General features: G+C 35.1%; 1 protein-coding gene and 1 long non-coding RNA gene across 3 annotated transcripts in view; one reads left to right on the forward strand and one right to left on the reverse strand.

Annotated features, from left to right (window-relative positions):
* The window catches only part of LOC133848723 (uncharacterized), a 157,119-nt gene that overhangs the window by 90,060 nt on the left and 50,600 nt on the right, over positions 1–16,459 (forward strand). The gene's annotated exons all lie outside the window — the stretch shown is intronic.
* On the reverse strand, positions 2,260–4,855 carry LOC133848986 (uncharacterized). Its single transcript, XR_009895315.1, has 3 exons — positions 4,762–4,855; positions 2,528–4,423; positions 2,260–2,460 (listed from the first exon to the last, which is right to left on the reverse strand). It is a non-coding gene; the product is annotated as an uncharacterized LOC133848986 (long non-coding RNA).

Below are 16,459 nucleotides of genomic sequence, written 5' to 3' on the forward strand. Positions count from 1 at the left end.
CAGCTTGAAAAGAACAAACTTTCCAAGAAAGCACATTCGATCAACTGAGCAAATGACTCAGAAATGGTCTAGGGACTATCGAAAGTGACTGAGATATGTCCTTATGAATTAATTGTATTAGTATTTCAATGTTTTTCTAGCAATTTTGTTTTGAAAGTCAGCAAATACTTTTATTTTTATTTAAAATAACTCAAATAGGTATGAGGTAGAATATTAGGAAATTATGTAACATTGAATTGAAAAAGGTATTGCATTTGATAACGTCAATTAAATAACATAATAATAATATTTAATGTATCACACTACAAAATAATGAGCAAATGAAGAATATTAATATAGAAGACTGTTAAATTTAGTAGACTATAATAAAAAACGAAATATTATGTATAAAATACTAAGCTATCATAGAAAGGAATATTCCATTTACTAAACTACAATAGAAAATAAATATATTATGTATAAACTACTAAATTATTATAGAAAAGAGAATATTATTATATTTAGATTATATTATTCAATTTACTCTGCCATTATAGACGACGAAATATTATTAAATGTATTAAACTATTATAGAAAATGACATATTTTTTCAATTTACTACAATGAACAAAGTATAAAAATAGAATTCAATTTTCTATATTATTAATGAAAATTAAATATTATAGAAAATACTAAACTATCGAAGAAAAATAGTCTATAGTTTATTAAATTTAATACACTAAACAAAGGAAAAGAAAATTATTAAAAGGTAGTATATAAAACACATTTTATAATATTAAACTTTAGAAATGTTCTTCACAGATATGCATATCAATATGCAAAATATTTTATATTTCTTAAATATTGAAAATTTTAGAAATGTTCTAAAAACTATTCTTGCAATTAATGGCTACAAAAGTCCTTCTATATATAACGAAGTTTTGTTATTCGAACAAAATACTCAAGGCTATATTTCTAGAATTTGATCCCTAATCCGCAGATTAAATGTTTTATATACGAACAATTTGGTGCTCGAACTGCGTGTTTAATTTCATTTGCTGCGCACGTAAAGCGAACTTGATTTGGGAATTGTATTTAGGGTTTTATGATTGCCAATTGCTAAATTGATTTACCAATTCATGGACCTGGTCATAGCACGCATATTTAGCACACGCTTCACACACACACACACACACAGTCCCACACTCACTCACACACACACACACAGACACGAGGAAGGAAGCGAGCAACAGGTCATCAAATGTGAGTGCTTCTTTTGTGTCGAGTGTTTGTTTACCTGCAAAACGAATCGAATCGATTCAAATCAAATACGCCACAATTGACAGCCAAAGCGCATGGGCTGTCAACAGTCCTTTAGTCCTTAGTTCACACACACAACACACACACACACACACACAACACACACACGCATAGTTTGTGGCATGTGTTGTGCGGTGTGTGTGACGCATTTAGCCCGTATTGTTTCACAAAGCAACCCAAAACCAAAACCCAACCAGGTAACTCTCTATCTATCTCTGAGCTGTTCTCTAGCGAATCCATTCACACAATGCTTCATTCATTATTATAATGTTTTTTGATAAGAGCGTGCCAAAAGAGTCTGATGTGTTTGCGACCGTGTTGGTAACACTTTCATTTGCTTTTCTTCACTACTTTTGAGAAAGATTTTGCAAATTTGGATTGTAATTTCAGTATTATTTTGGTAATTAGGCAAATATTATAGTATTGCAAATACAGATTTATTCTTCGAAAACTTGTACAATAAGAAATTAAATAAAATACTTGCATTCATTTTTAAAATTTTAATAAGCCAAACATATTTTTAAATATTTGAATAGACTCGACAACTATTTCTACCACTTAGCAAGTAAAGCGAAATTCATTAATAAGAATAACTTCTTAATATTCTTTGAAATTTTAATATAAAATATTTGAAAATCTGCTATATTTAATAAGAAAAACTTCTTAACGTATTTGTTTGAAATTTCTTCAAATTTTAATATGAAATACTTGGAAATCTCTTAGTTTATGACAATAAACTATATTTTATCATTATAATCGCATTTGAAATATTTTTGAGTACAACAACTATCTATTTATCCTTAATATTATTGCCAGTTATTTCCAATTTTAATTTTAAATGTAAATTCATTATTTATTCCATCAATTAATAATTTCATTGAAATACAATTCTTTACAGATTTTTTTTTAATTTACAGACAACTTTAAATTCTCAGCTACTTCCTTCTATTTCTTTTTTTGCTAGCGAGTATTTCATTGCCGAGCACGCTCGCTTGTAAAGCGCTTGCGTTGTAATTTTGTTGGCACTTTGATTTATCTGCGGTTTTTGTTGGGTTATTGCCAGGGGTTGACTAGAGGGGCTGCACTTTGTGGTACTGGGGGTTGTCATTATATACATACATAGTTGTTGGTTGCTTCGCTGGGAAAAATCTCAGCTCTTCACTTTTCCTCCGACCAATTGAGCAATGACTTGTTAATTTTCTAATTACAAAATCATCAGTTGTCCTACCTGCTTCTCGTGCTTCCTTCGAGGTTTTCATTTCTGTGGTGTGTTGTCTGTTGTCTGTGTGTGTGTGTGTGTGTGTGTGTGCCCCAATGTTGCTTGTGTTCTTTGTGGTAATGCGGCTGTCTTTGAAGCAGCTTCGGGAAAATTTGTGGCTGTGTGGCAGAAACCTGTTTGATTTTTCTTAATTTCTTTGACCGGCTAAATTGGAGTGTGTTCGTCTGTGTGTGTGTTGTCTTGGCCTTAGCCTCGCTTTGGTTTTATTTTTTTTTGCTGTTATCAGCGCCAGTTCATCGGTTCATGTGGAGAGTCTCCTGTCTCTCGCTTCTTTGTGCGTTTATTTTCGATTCAATTTATATGCTTATGGTGGGATATCAACAAAGAATAAAAACACAAAACATAAAAACATGGCAATGCGATGTTCTTACCTGTTCTGATGATGTTCTTGTAGTTGTTTTTTTTTTTACTTTTTATTTTTTTGCGGCTGCTGCTTTTTATCATAATCATTTGTGAGCTGCGTATCTCACAGATACAAATACAACAGCCTGCTGCATGAATGATTATGCTCTGTGTGGCAACTTCAAGTACGTCTCTTTGGTTCGCTTTTTGTCTTCCTTCTTCTTCTTCTGTGTTGGCAATCATAATTATCTTTAATTTTCCAACAACAACAAAAACGAAAAAAACGAGTCGGAAGAAATGTTCCAAGATTCACATGCAGTGGCAGACAAATAAAAAGCGAAATTACATGAATGAAGTTGCGTTGAGTTGAAATATTTGCTGCAAGTTTTGTATCTCGACTTCTTACCTTTTTTTTTTTTTTGTTGTTGTGTGTGCCACACAATGCTCTGAGCACATATTTGAAGTTCGAAGTTCGCGTCTGCAACTGAAATGAAAACTGAAACCGAAACTGAGCAGTTGCATTGTTGTGTTGCACAAGCGCAACGCTCTGTTGCAGAGCTTATCACTCGGTTGCTCAGAGATGCACCTGTAGTCGCCACAAGCAAACACACGCACACACACACATGCGCACACACACGCAACGCACACACACACTGCGCTAGTGCGTGTAACAGGCGCACAGCATTCGCAAGGCATGCGCAATGGCTTCCGCTGTTGCTGTTGCTGTTAACAACAACAGACAACAGCCCGGTAACAGCTGCTCACAGCATCCGCTGTATTCGCAATGGAATTAGCATAGCAGACTGTTATCTCTGTTGTGTGTACGTTAAAGGGCGACAGTTGCACTTTGCACTTGTGTGTTGCTGTCGAAGTCGTCGTCGCCACCGTCGCCGTTGCCGTCGCCGTCGCTGCTGTCAACGCCTCTGCGCAGGCGTCGCTGTTTGTCGCTCAAGTGCGCTCTGGGTTCTGTTTATTTCTTTTTCCTTGTTTCCTTTTTTTTATTTCGTCTTTTTTTTGCCAGCAATTGAAAATTTCAGCAGAAAGGCTGCGCACAAAAGGCAGACTGAAAACAATTCAAGTGTAGCCAGCAGAGCTGCAAAGCAAATACAAAGCGCAAAAGCAAAACAAAATGCGAGTAATATACAAACACACACACACACTCGCACACAAACCCAGACACATTCATGCGATTGGCAGAGACGAACATGTGTGCAATAGAGAAGACAGTAGTCGTAGCCAGCAATTGGAAAGGAGAAGCAGGGGCGAGTTGGAGATGTGCAGCGACAACGACAACAGCACAAAACAACAGATGCAATAATTTCCGGTGCGCCGCTATTGTTCTCAATCAGCTAACGCCATCTCGCTAAGCCGCCGTTGCTGTTGCTGTCGGCGTCGCTGTCGCTGTCGCACTTCAGCTCTAGTTCCAGTTCCAGCTCAAACACTCTCTCACTCCCGCTCATGCCAAACGTATGCGGGTGCGTCATGCACTGCGCCGATCTCAATCTGAAACAAAAAAAAAAACAAAAAATTATAAAGAATGAAAACAGAAAAGAAAAACGGAACCGCAACAACTTATCGACGGCGTCTTCAGGCCAACCAAGTCCCCAATACCCAATTGCTGCTTTTGTGTTTACCATTTGCGATTTGAATGGGCAAAAAAAACCTTTTTGTGTTGTTTTTTTGCGTCACGGCTTCAGAAGAATTCTTTGAAATGAGTGTATGTTTGCCCTTGTATAGCATATAACTCCATTGTGCTGAGCACACACTAATCAAGCCCCAGAATATTAAGCATTCAGTCTCCCCCTCTTTTTATTGCAACTAAATTGCAAAAACAAAAATACTACTCCAAATAGAGCGCCCTCAAATGTCATTGGAATGGCATATGACAATTTGCATGCCTTCGTTTCCAATTGCGTGAAATGAACGATGGAGGGAAGCGCATCTGCATTTGCACGACTCTCCCAATCGATCGTAGTGCTCATCATGATACAATTATAGAAGGTAGTCTCGTCGGCAAAAGCTTTCGTCAGTACGCATTCGTTTTTCGACGCAAGAGGTTGTCTGCGGACGAATTTTTTTTCTGCAATTAACCCTTGTGCAAAATGACATTTTACAATGTATGCCGTAGACACGGATAGATTTAAAACATTTAGAGAATTAGAGAATTCTCATATATATTATTAATATTGTTCATTACCAATTTATATTTTAAAAATATGTCAAGGAGACATAAATATCAGCTTCAAAATTTGTAAATATTGATATCATCGTCTAAGGGTTAATGCGCATTTCATTGTCGTCTCGCTCACACTGCTGTGCTGAGACTCTTTCACTCGCACTCATTGGTATGATTATAGAGGTTGTGCTTTTTCCGACGAGACTACCTTCTATAATTGTATCATGGACGGGACTACCTTGTATAATTGTATCATGGTAGTGCTTGTGCCGCTCTCATTTAATCTGCGCTTTGACCTGACTGCTCTCTCTCTCTCTCTCTCTACCGCTCTCTTTTGAGCACTCTCTCGCGCTGTTAACCCGACAGTGTGTAGTATTCATTCATAAAAATTCGATCTCTCCGCCACAGTGGTAACCAGTTGTGCGCAACCTGAAAGCATTATTGGCAGTCAGTCAGTCAAGCATTATGTTGATTCTTTAGTGCACTTCCCACTCGCAAAAAAATGCAAACATGCATGAAGCGTAGAACAATAAACAAAAATGTTCAATAAATGCGTAGAAATACTTTTTGGACAAATACAATAAGCGAACTTGTTAAATGCTTGTTTACATTGCAGAGATGCCTGTTGCACTCTGTTAATTTTACAACAGCGCGCCGCAATACAAAATACTAAAAATATATAAAAATTATATAAATTAAATATAGAAACATATAATCAATGCAAAAAAAAAAGGATATAATTATATTTTTTATTTACTTTCTTTATTTAGTGTAAATAAATGAGATTTTGTAAATTAAATTTGAATATAAATTTGAAATTTGAATTCGCGCCAAGAGCGCCAATGTTAAGTTAACATAACAGCTCATTTGAGTGCAAAGCAGCTCAAATGAGTGCGCAACAGATTCGGTTAACTAACAGTACGCTGTTAATTCAACAGAACAGTGTTAATTCTGAAGTCGAAGTGTAAAGACGTGCGGGTCGCTGTGCATTTTTGCTCACAAATTATTTTCGAATCCAAACACGAACGTTTTACATTTGAATGTGCAACAATGGCAAACATGCAATTGGCTATCAATTGAATTTATTTTTACAATTTTTTTTTGGTTTTTAAAAGTATTTGACAACAAGTACTTAACGCGTGTGTGAATATTATACAAAATATAAAAAAATTGTGTGTTTATATTTTTTTTATTATTGTGGATTTTGCGCTCAATTCGCGGATTTTTTGCTCCTTGCCGACAGCAACGAAAAGCGAAGCGAAGCAACGGCGCCAATAGAGAGAGAGCAACAAGTGCATGCTAAAAGTCAAGCGAAAAGAAAACAAAACAAAAGCTATGCGGCGCTTGCAAATTTTCTAAGCGGGCAACAAAAACAAAAAAAAAGGAAATAAAAAAAAAACAAAAGCAACAATTGTTGTCCATTTTTAGCGAAAAGTAAAAAGCAACAAAAGAACAAACGGCAACAACTGGCAAAACAAAAGTGCAGTGACTTCATCTTCACAACAACTGCAAATGCAAATACAAAAACAAATGCAAAAACCCAAATAAGAAGAATTGAAAAAATCATCCATCGTTTTGCGATCGCGATAGTGAAAGAGTGTGATAAAAGTGCTGAAAGAGGATAGAAGTGGTCGTACCAAGCAACAAAAGAATAAGAAGGTAAAATAACAATTTAATTGCTGATTGTATTTGATGCGCGCATTGCGCTTGCGAATGCGAATTAGAAACAATGGAAGTGGAACATGCAGGAAATTGAAAGAGAGTGACGAATGCATTTCGCACGCACTCCAATTGCGCATTCCATTCCTGTGCCATTTCCAATATTGAATATTTCCAGTGTTGATCCTTTTCATGTTGCCTCACAATTAGCTGCATGTTTGTTCCGCTCACTCGGTCGTTTCGTGCTTCTCTTTTTTAATTGCCACACACGCCTGCATTTTATTTATTTATTATTGTAATTTCTTTTCTCGATTGTGTTTTTGTTTTTTGTGTTTTTGTGGTTCCTGTTCTTTTGGGGTTCTTGCAACCAAATCACGCGGCGTGCATTGCACATTTATTAAAAATTCAACACGCGGCGGTTGCATTTAAATTTTTTTGATTCGCGGTTCCTGGAACTATTTGTACTTTGTGCACAAGAAACAAGAACGACAGGAGTTGCAAGCAAAAGAAGAAGAAGAAAAAGAGGCAGAGACTGAGACTGAGGCAAGAAGGTAGAAGTTGAAATGGCCGATAAAAAAGAATCCAAGCATTTGTTTGGTGTGCTGCATTTTGTTTTTGTTTTTGTTTTTTATATTTTGTTGTGGAGCCTCGACCCTTTAAGTTGCCGCTTTTCTCCGCCCTCCTGCGAACCAGAATCGAATCGAACCGAACCGAAACCCAAGACGAGCTCAAATTGTGGCCGCTGGCTAAGAAGAACAAGAAGAAGAAGAAGAAGACGTCGACACGAGTCTCAGTCCAAACGAAGCCCTATTTTAGTGCCAGGCCCAAAATCAAATTGTATCAAGTGCGCCGCTTTCAATTTGAACTTGAGCAACACACAGACACAACTGCATATTCATAAAGTCAAGTACCATAAAAAGTAACCGAATAAAACATACGTAGCACTCGCATTACATGGCTCCAACATTTGGAGCCCTGAGCAACAATGTGCAGTAATTTTACACTCCACCTTTCCAAAAGCAAAAAAAAAAACAACAGTCTTTGTGCCTCTTGACCAAATTGCAGTCGGCTTTGCATCTATGAAGGTTGCTAAATCTACGATAGTGCTATACGATCTATTGATCTATATGTATATTTATTTTAGTTGATCCTAAATACTATAGATACTAAAGATTCTATGAGATGGCACAGATAAAGTTGAAGTTGAAGCTTGAAGTTATTAGCAGAAAGATATCGATCCATTTTATAAATACTTCTTGATATTGAAAATTATTGTAATTACTATAGATTCTGTCATGATTTCCTATTTTGTTCAGATAAATACAGAGTTGAAAAATGTTTTCTATTGATCTATATTATAGAATTTAGTTAGACTTCAAATCTGTCAAAAGATTCTATAAGATTATCAAGACAAAGTGGAATTTAATTTGAAGTAATTAGCATAAGAATTTCTTTTCATACATTTTATTAATACTTGTAAATCTTAGAAATTAAAGATTTCCTATTTTGTTACGATAAATATAAAGTTGCATATTTGAAAATTAAATTTGCAGAAAGTTTTCTATTAATCAATATTAAATTGCAGATGGAAATAATAATTTTCATTCCATTACTATAAAGTTAAAAAGAGATTTACAGAAAGATGCCTTTAAATTTAATCTTTTTGAAGCATAAATAATCTCTTTGAACTATTTGATTGAGGTTGAGTTAACAAACTTGCTTTAAATTTTTAATTGTATTGCATATTTAAAGAAAAACCTTCATTATTCAGAGGAGGTGTCGAGGTGGAGTTCAATTATAGTGACAACAAACAAGTGCAATACGAAACTGAATTTGTCGAGCGATTCATAATTAATGTGCAAATATTTGGTAGGCAAAAAAAAAAAAAATACAGAATGAAAATAAAATGTCCTTGTTCCGCTTAGCTCGATGATTTTGGTTCAATAAAAATTTAAATATAGTTTTCGTATGCGGTCAAGGCAGCTTTGGAATCGATGTGATAATCGACGAGTCTATTTAAAAAGCTTTCAAGCTGCAAGAATCTTTATTAAATGGCAAATCGTAATTAGTTTATTTCGGGACTCTGTTCAGATATGCAATTTTTGATGTTGATAAAGTTTGAGCACGTATTTAGTAATGGGATGGGATGCATGTGTGTTTGTGTATTTACATCAAAAGTATCGCTTGACATGTCTCTCCACGTTTGCAACACATGTTTGGCATTTGTTGCCTCACGGATGCATAGTTGCACCCACATGTGTGTTAGTGTTGATGTGTGTGTGTGTGTGTTCAATATTCAAACAAAACTCCTTATGGATCTTGTTGCTAGAATTGTTCTTGTTTACCCTGATGTAGCTGATGAAACAGCAGGCAGGGGACCTGCAAAGAAGAAACAGGAACTCAACTCAACTCAACTTAACTCAACTGAACTCAATTGAAATTTGGGGAGACAGCGAGGAACAAAACATGAATACGAACTGAATACGCCTGACGTTGACAGCAAATTGAGTTATTTTCAAAATGGAAATTGAGCGGGCAACACAGCAACAACAACAACAACATCGACAATATCGACAACAACGGCAACAACGGCAACAATCGGAGGAAGCAGGCAACATAACACATACACATGCATAAATAGAAACCATTGCCAAGTTGTTGTGATGTTGTTTTATTTTATTTGGTTTTTTTTTTCGTGTTGTTGTTGCTGTTGTTTTTGGTTTTGGGAAAGTTGCGTCATCTGTTGTCACTTGACGACTTGACAAAACGATCCCCGAGAAATTGTAAGAAGCAGAAATCGAATCGACAAACTTTTTAGCCCTAAATAACATACTAACAAAAATGCATCAGTATGCTATTCTCTCGTGTGTGTGTGTATGTGTGTGTATGTGTGTGTTTGTTTGTAGATTGTGTTTAGTTGTTGTTAGATACGCGGCTAAACACACGCAGTACTGCAATTACAACAACCGAAATTAAGCGACAACAAGAAGCAAAGCAAAGAGTCAATAAACACTGAAAATAAGAGAGTGAGAAATTGTTGTGCTAGACTAGCACATACCCTGTTCAGATGGGCCAATTCTCTGAGATATTCCTTAAGAGTAAATAAATGATCAAGTTTATTTGGGATTGCAAGAATTTGATTTTTTATTTTAAAAGGTTACGTTTAATTAAACTGATTGCAAACAAGAATTTTAATGTTGTACTATTTTTTCAAAAACTTATAAAATAAAAGTATCTTATAATGAAATTTTAAAAAATTTCGACTTTTTTCTTATTTTGTATTATTAACGTAGTTATTTAGACGACTTTCATGAAATTTTCTTAATTTTTGTAATCAAAAATGTCCGATTGTCATAATTTTAAATTTGAATTTGTATTAAAAACTTGTTTGAAAAAAAAAGAAAATAATTGTAAACAAAATTTTATTAAATTAATATTAAAATAATTGTTATTAGACTTTCTTAAAATGTCCATTAATGCTTAAAATATAATTTCATACGCTGTATAAAAAAACTTACTTTACTTTTATGTTTATGTTTAGTAAAAAGAATCGGTTGCCTTTGGAAATTGATATCCAAAGAGTTGTCCATAAATTTCAAGCCTCCCTCTAGTTGCTCAGTTTTATGAAGTTTCTTGTTGTTGTTGAATTCCCAAGGGTATAAAGGAAATGTGCATTCGACGGGTCGAAGAGACTCTCGCAGTGAAAGCGAATCGCCAACTTCGAGCATCTAACCAACTACATAACTATTCCCATTTACCAAATGCGAACTGCACTAGCTGCAATAGCAACTCACAACAAAAACAACAACAACAAAAACAACAACAACAACAACAACAAATAGCAGATACAGAAACAGACAACAAATAGTCAACACACACACACACAGTGCACAACAAGCAGAAGATTTAATGATTTAAACTAAAACAACAACTAAGAAGAAAACGAAAGTCTTTTGGGCCACACGCAGAAAGAGCGAAAGAGAGAGAGAGAGATGTCGAGAAAGTGAATGAGATGGGGACAACGACGCAGCAAATTAAATTGAAACGCAGCGCAGAAGACGCCAAAGATGATTTCTATACCTCTTCCCTCCCTTCACCTTCACCTGCAGTTTACAACAACAAATTGTTTGGCTTGTGCTTTTTTCCCTTCTTCTTCTTCTTCTTCTTCTTCTTGTCTTTATTATTTCATTCTTCGGTGCATTCGTCGTTGCAGTTACATTGATTAATTTGTTGTTCGCGCTGTCTTCGTCTCATCGTCATCGTCATCATCAGCTTGTTGCTCGTCTTTTTGACAATTTTCAATTTTCATGGCGACCCTTTTCACCCAACCCAACCTCAGCCCCTCACCCTCCCCGGACCTCCCAGCATTAGCTGTGCATTTGTTATGTTTTTTTTTTTTTCATTTTCAAGTTGATTTTTGGTTTCGATTTCATTTGCGTGTTACGATTTCTTCTACTTTTCATTTTCTATTTAATTTCCCGTGGCAAATGGGAAAATGGGAAATTCAATTAAATTCATTTCACTTGCAAACCTTTCCTTATCAGCGCCTTGCTCCATATGTGTCTAAGCAGATTATTGTTAATATAAGCTCCGACTTTTGTAATTTGTAATTGACAACAACTGACAATTGACAATTGACATTGAATCAGAGATCTCTAAGTTCGCTCGGATTATATTTATTTACATAATTTACACAATTCATTTATTGTGTTTATTCAATGGTTTTATGCGATTAATACAAGTGAATTACCTTGAATTAAATTGAAGCTGCGATACAATTGCATTCGTAAGAGTCATTTTCCATTTTTTTTTTTTTTTCGTTATATAAATAACACAATATTTAATTGTTGATTGAAGTTCAACTGGTTTGATTTTGCTTCGCTTTTGATCTTAGTTTCGTTTTTGCGTTTTTCTTTTTTTCTGAGGCGCATTTTCAACACTTTTCCTCCATATGTTTAGTTAAATCTTTTCGGGGGAAACTTTCTTGGAATCGTGCGAGCGCGTAAACATTTTGTGGTTGCGTCTAATAATGTTTCTTGATAATATTGAAAATTCCAAAATTTTCGAATTATGCTGAATCAATTAGCTGGTACAGTTTTCCTTCTTTTATACCCGGTACCCAAGAGGTAGAAGGGTATTATAAATATGGAACAGGCTAAAGGAGACATTTCTGACCCCATATATTTGCTTAGGCTGACATTTAATATTTATTATATTATATTATATATATTTATATTTATTATATTATATTTTGCACTCTATCGTATATTTTGAATAGTATTTTGTATATTTTAGTACTTTTGCGGAATATTAATTTGGTATATTTTAAATGTAGTACTGTACGAAATATATAATTGCGGTATTTTTGTAGTATTTTTTGTCGTATATAAATTTGAATTTTTTATGTATTATTGTACCAAATATAGTGTTTGGTATAATTTTAGTATTTTTTGTGGCAATTTGGCATGCTTGTTGTGTCAAGTGTAGTATTTGGTATATTTTTAGTATGTTGCGATATATTAATTTTGTTTATTTTAAAATGAATACTGCACTGCACACTCGAGCACCCTCGACTGCAGCTTTCTTACTTGCTTCTATTTCCATTTCCCTTTCTGTTGTCAACGGGGGTGGCATTGAAAAAGGTCAACGGTTAACTGCAGTTGCAGTTGCAACAGTTAAATAAACAAGCAATTCAACGGAGTTGTTAATTCCCTCCCTCAACTCTGGGTTAAGTGAGCGTTGATGAGCGCGTAATAAACGCCAGTTGTCAGTTTTAATTGATGGGCATGGGTCTCTGGATCCGGTTCTCTATATACTTATATTATAGTATTCTATATATCTGTTTGTTTGCCACCCTCACACTCGCTCAGCACTCACAATGCGGGCATGTAATTTTTTGTTTGATTTGAATTTATATTTTATTTAGGCGCTGGGCGGAGCGCAGAGGCAGCGACAACGCTTCTTGGCCACTTGAGCTCATTAACTTGCAATTTACGCAGCTTGCCAAAAAGCTGCGGGCCTCAAATATATATTCTATGCAGCTCTTCAGCTCTTCCTTTTGCCTTTTGCCCCACTCATTTTGGCTTAGCACACGTGTAGCAAATTGACCAGAATGTGTGCGGTGGCATAAATATATTGATCGCTTTGTGGCAAGGTGGCGAATACCATCAAAAAAAAAAAACGTACAAAAGTACAATAAAAATCAAATTAGGCAGACGCCGCCGCGCAGCCGCCGTCCAACGATGGTTCTCAGGCTATAAAAAAAAGCAAACAGACGAAAAGAAATAAATAAATAAATAACTTGAGCTTAATGTCACTGCCGATAAATCTTGACGGGGAGCGAATTGTAATTTACGATGATGACGATGACTGCGGCTGCTGCTGCTGCTGCTGCTGCTGATAATGATCATCGTCATTATGATGTTGGGGAGCTAAACTAAACTCTGGCTGAACCCCAAAGTTGAACTCACTGCGAAATTCCCACGTTCTATGTATCAATGGGGAGGCAATTGTGAAGGCTTGTGGAGAGGATGTGCATTAGAATCCAAGCGACCAAAAGAAAATAATCACAAACACGCAAGCGTTGAGAGTGCTCGACTACAAAGTGCCCTGTGGAGGGGGAATACAAGTATTTGTTGAAAGAGTTCAACATAAAGAACATGCAATGAAGTGAAAACGAATCTAAAATGATTTTTAGTTAACTGAAACTAAAATCTTTGTATTATTTTTAATTAGATTTTGACCATTTTGTGAAATTTTTCAAAATCAATCTAGAATAAAACTTCAAACTGTCTTAACTAATTATAAATTGTGACAGACAAATATAAAAAGTAAATATTTGTATTTGTTTAACTAATGTTTCAAAGAAATGTTCTTGCTTTTATTATTCTTAACCATTTTTTGCCCATTTTGGGCATTTTTAGAAATTTTGAAAGCCCCACAAATGATTTAGAAACATTTTTAAAGTTTTGACTACATATAAATTATAAAAGACAAACATGAAAATTAAATGTTTGCATCTTTTGAAATTTTGTTCTTAACAGTTGAATGCAATTTTAGAAATCTGTACTTTTTTAATTTCTAAACTTATGCTTAATAAAAGTATTTAATATTCAAAATTAGAATAGGGAAAATATACGACAAGAAAAATGTTAATGGATTTTATTTTTATAAAAGAAATAATGTTTTTAAAATTCTAATGTATATGTTAATTGATGATTAGTTGACTAAAGAGTATTTGAAAATTGTATGCACTTTTAGATAACTTTTAAGCACTCACAATAATTTTGAAAAATGTTCAAAAGTTTCGTTAAACTATAAAAGAATAGAACAGTATTGCTGCAAAGAAAAAAGGTAATAATAGATTCTGCTGTTCTACCCTTTTTGGTCGGTATTTAATCGGTAGCGAAGCTCAACAGGCGCACACACACACATGGACACAAAGAGAGGGGAAGGGGGTAACTCACATAGATACTTTGTGGATTTGCGGCACTTGCTTCCCACACAGACACAGACACACACACATTCACAGATGCAGTGTGTCAACAGCACGACATTTGCCACAATGGCACTAACAACATTAAGTAGACGAAGTAAACAAATTTTTACGAGTCGCCCACAAAACGCCTCAACTGATTGGGCATTATATGTATGTACATATGTATATCTGTATACATCTGTATATATATTTTATTTTGTATTTTTTTTTTTCTTCTTCACTGAACTCTTGACCAGCGATTGTTGCATCGCAAATCGTATGAAATGTAACTCATTTAATTTGTTTGAAATTTTTGCATGTTTTGCGCATAAAAAAGCGCTTGTTGAGAGAGCTCAACAGCTCAACAGCTGCCGGCTTTATGTTACTATACACAAGTCTAAGTAAATTGTTTTCAACTATTTTTATAGCCCGGCCCCAAACAAGCCGTAAATCTTAAGCACGCTTGTGCGCCTCCAGACGCTGTTCAAGCTGCTGTTGCTTTTGCTTTTGCTTTTGTTGCTACCTTTTTGCCATTGTTTTTATTTTATTTTTTTTTTTTTTGGTTAAAAAGATGTTTATCTCATTTTTATGACAGTTTCACATACACCGAGAGAGTGAGAGAGAGAGAGAGAGAGAGCAAGCGAGAGAGCGTCTTAGTCGCTCCACATGCTCGACACGCGGACTACGTGATTTTTCATTTGGGAAAATGTGCGCCAAAAAAAAACAGCAGAAAACACAAAACGTAAAGTAAAGAAGTGGCACTAAAGAAAATACTGCGACCCAGCAGTCAGTCCAAATGCTCTGACACTTTTTGGCCAACACGTAAAACAATTTGAAGTTTTATTTGCAGCGCTCATTGTTATATACTCGATTATAGCGACAGCTACGGCGACGGGGACGGGGTTAAAGGGGTAGAATATTAACCAAAAGACTCGTGCGAAAGTAATGGCAACTTGACATTTATACAGACACAAAGTTTAGCAAACGAAATGTTTAAACAATTTTTTAAATTGAAAATTGCTGGAATTTAGTAAATTGATAAAGAAATCTTATCTTAATCTTAATCCTTTCTTATTTTTCATTTTGTTGGAAGAAATATTGTAAAAGTTCTATATATATTATTAATAAAACCATACTTACTTACCATACTTTTGACAATATATATTTTGAATATTTAACCTTTAGATAAACCTTTTACTTTTCCTAAGTGAAGTATATTTTTGGACAAGTTGGAATATTTCATTTGAAGATAAACCTTTTCCTATGTGAAGTATATTTTTGGACAATATATAAAAGATAAATATAGACTTCTTCCCAAGAATAGCAAATTAAATATTATATTTCAACGTATTGCTCATTTTGACAGTTCTGTCGCTAAGTTAATGTGTTGACAAAGCATTGTAAAATTTCCTTTTTGTCTGTGGTTCACACACACACACACACACACACACACACACGACATCATCGTCTTTGCTATCGCCCAATGCCATTAACATTGTCATCGTCATCGTCATCATCAGCATCAGCATCGGCATCGGTATCGTCATCAGCATCGCCTTCCTCATTGCGATTGTCGTCAACATTGGAGTCGTTTTTCATGTGCTCTTTTGTTTTTCATTTATTTATTATTATTATTTTTTTGGATGCCTTTTTGTGTGAACTTTTGCATCATCAATCATGCCAGAGATAGAGAAAGAGATGCCAGTCTGGGCAATTGCGCAGGCGCAAATGCTGCATGCAAGTCAAAGTTGATTTGTCCCCAGCATGTTTAACAAATGTTGGGTTAAAGGGGTCACTCTTGGTTGGGGGGCGCAAAAGGGGGTCTTGAACTCTCACACTCTCACACTCTAGCTCGCAATCGCAATGCATGTTGCTGCTGATGCTGCGAAATATTAAACAAATGTTATCATTAACCTTTTGCATTAGGCATCATTAAGCTCGTTGTTCGTTCAAGTGTCGCTGAACGAACAACGAATATTCAAAAAACCCGAAACCCGAAACATAAAAAATGATAAACAAAATGTCGCTGTTCGTTTTGTGTTGTCTTCAAATTAATCAGCTGTCGTCAGTGTGTCATACATAAGCATAAAACTTACACTCACACAATCGCATCACGTTGTTTCACATGGTTTTATATATTTATTTTTTTGTTGTTGTTTGCCGTTCAACTCCTGTTCAAGCGCTGACTTATTGCCTGACACCTGAAAGCATGTGTGTGTGTGTGTGT

The sequence above is a fragment of the Drosophila sulfurigaster genome, chromosome X (genome assembly GCF_023558435.1).
Source record: "Drosophila sulfurigaster albostrigata strain 15112-1811.04 chromosome X, ASM2355843v2, whole genome shotgun sequence".
Lineage (NCBI taxonomy): Eukaryota > Metazoa > Arthropoda > Insecta > Diptera > Drosophilidae > Drosophila > Drosophila sulfurigaster.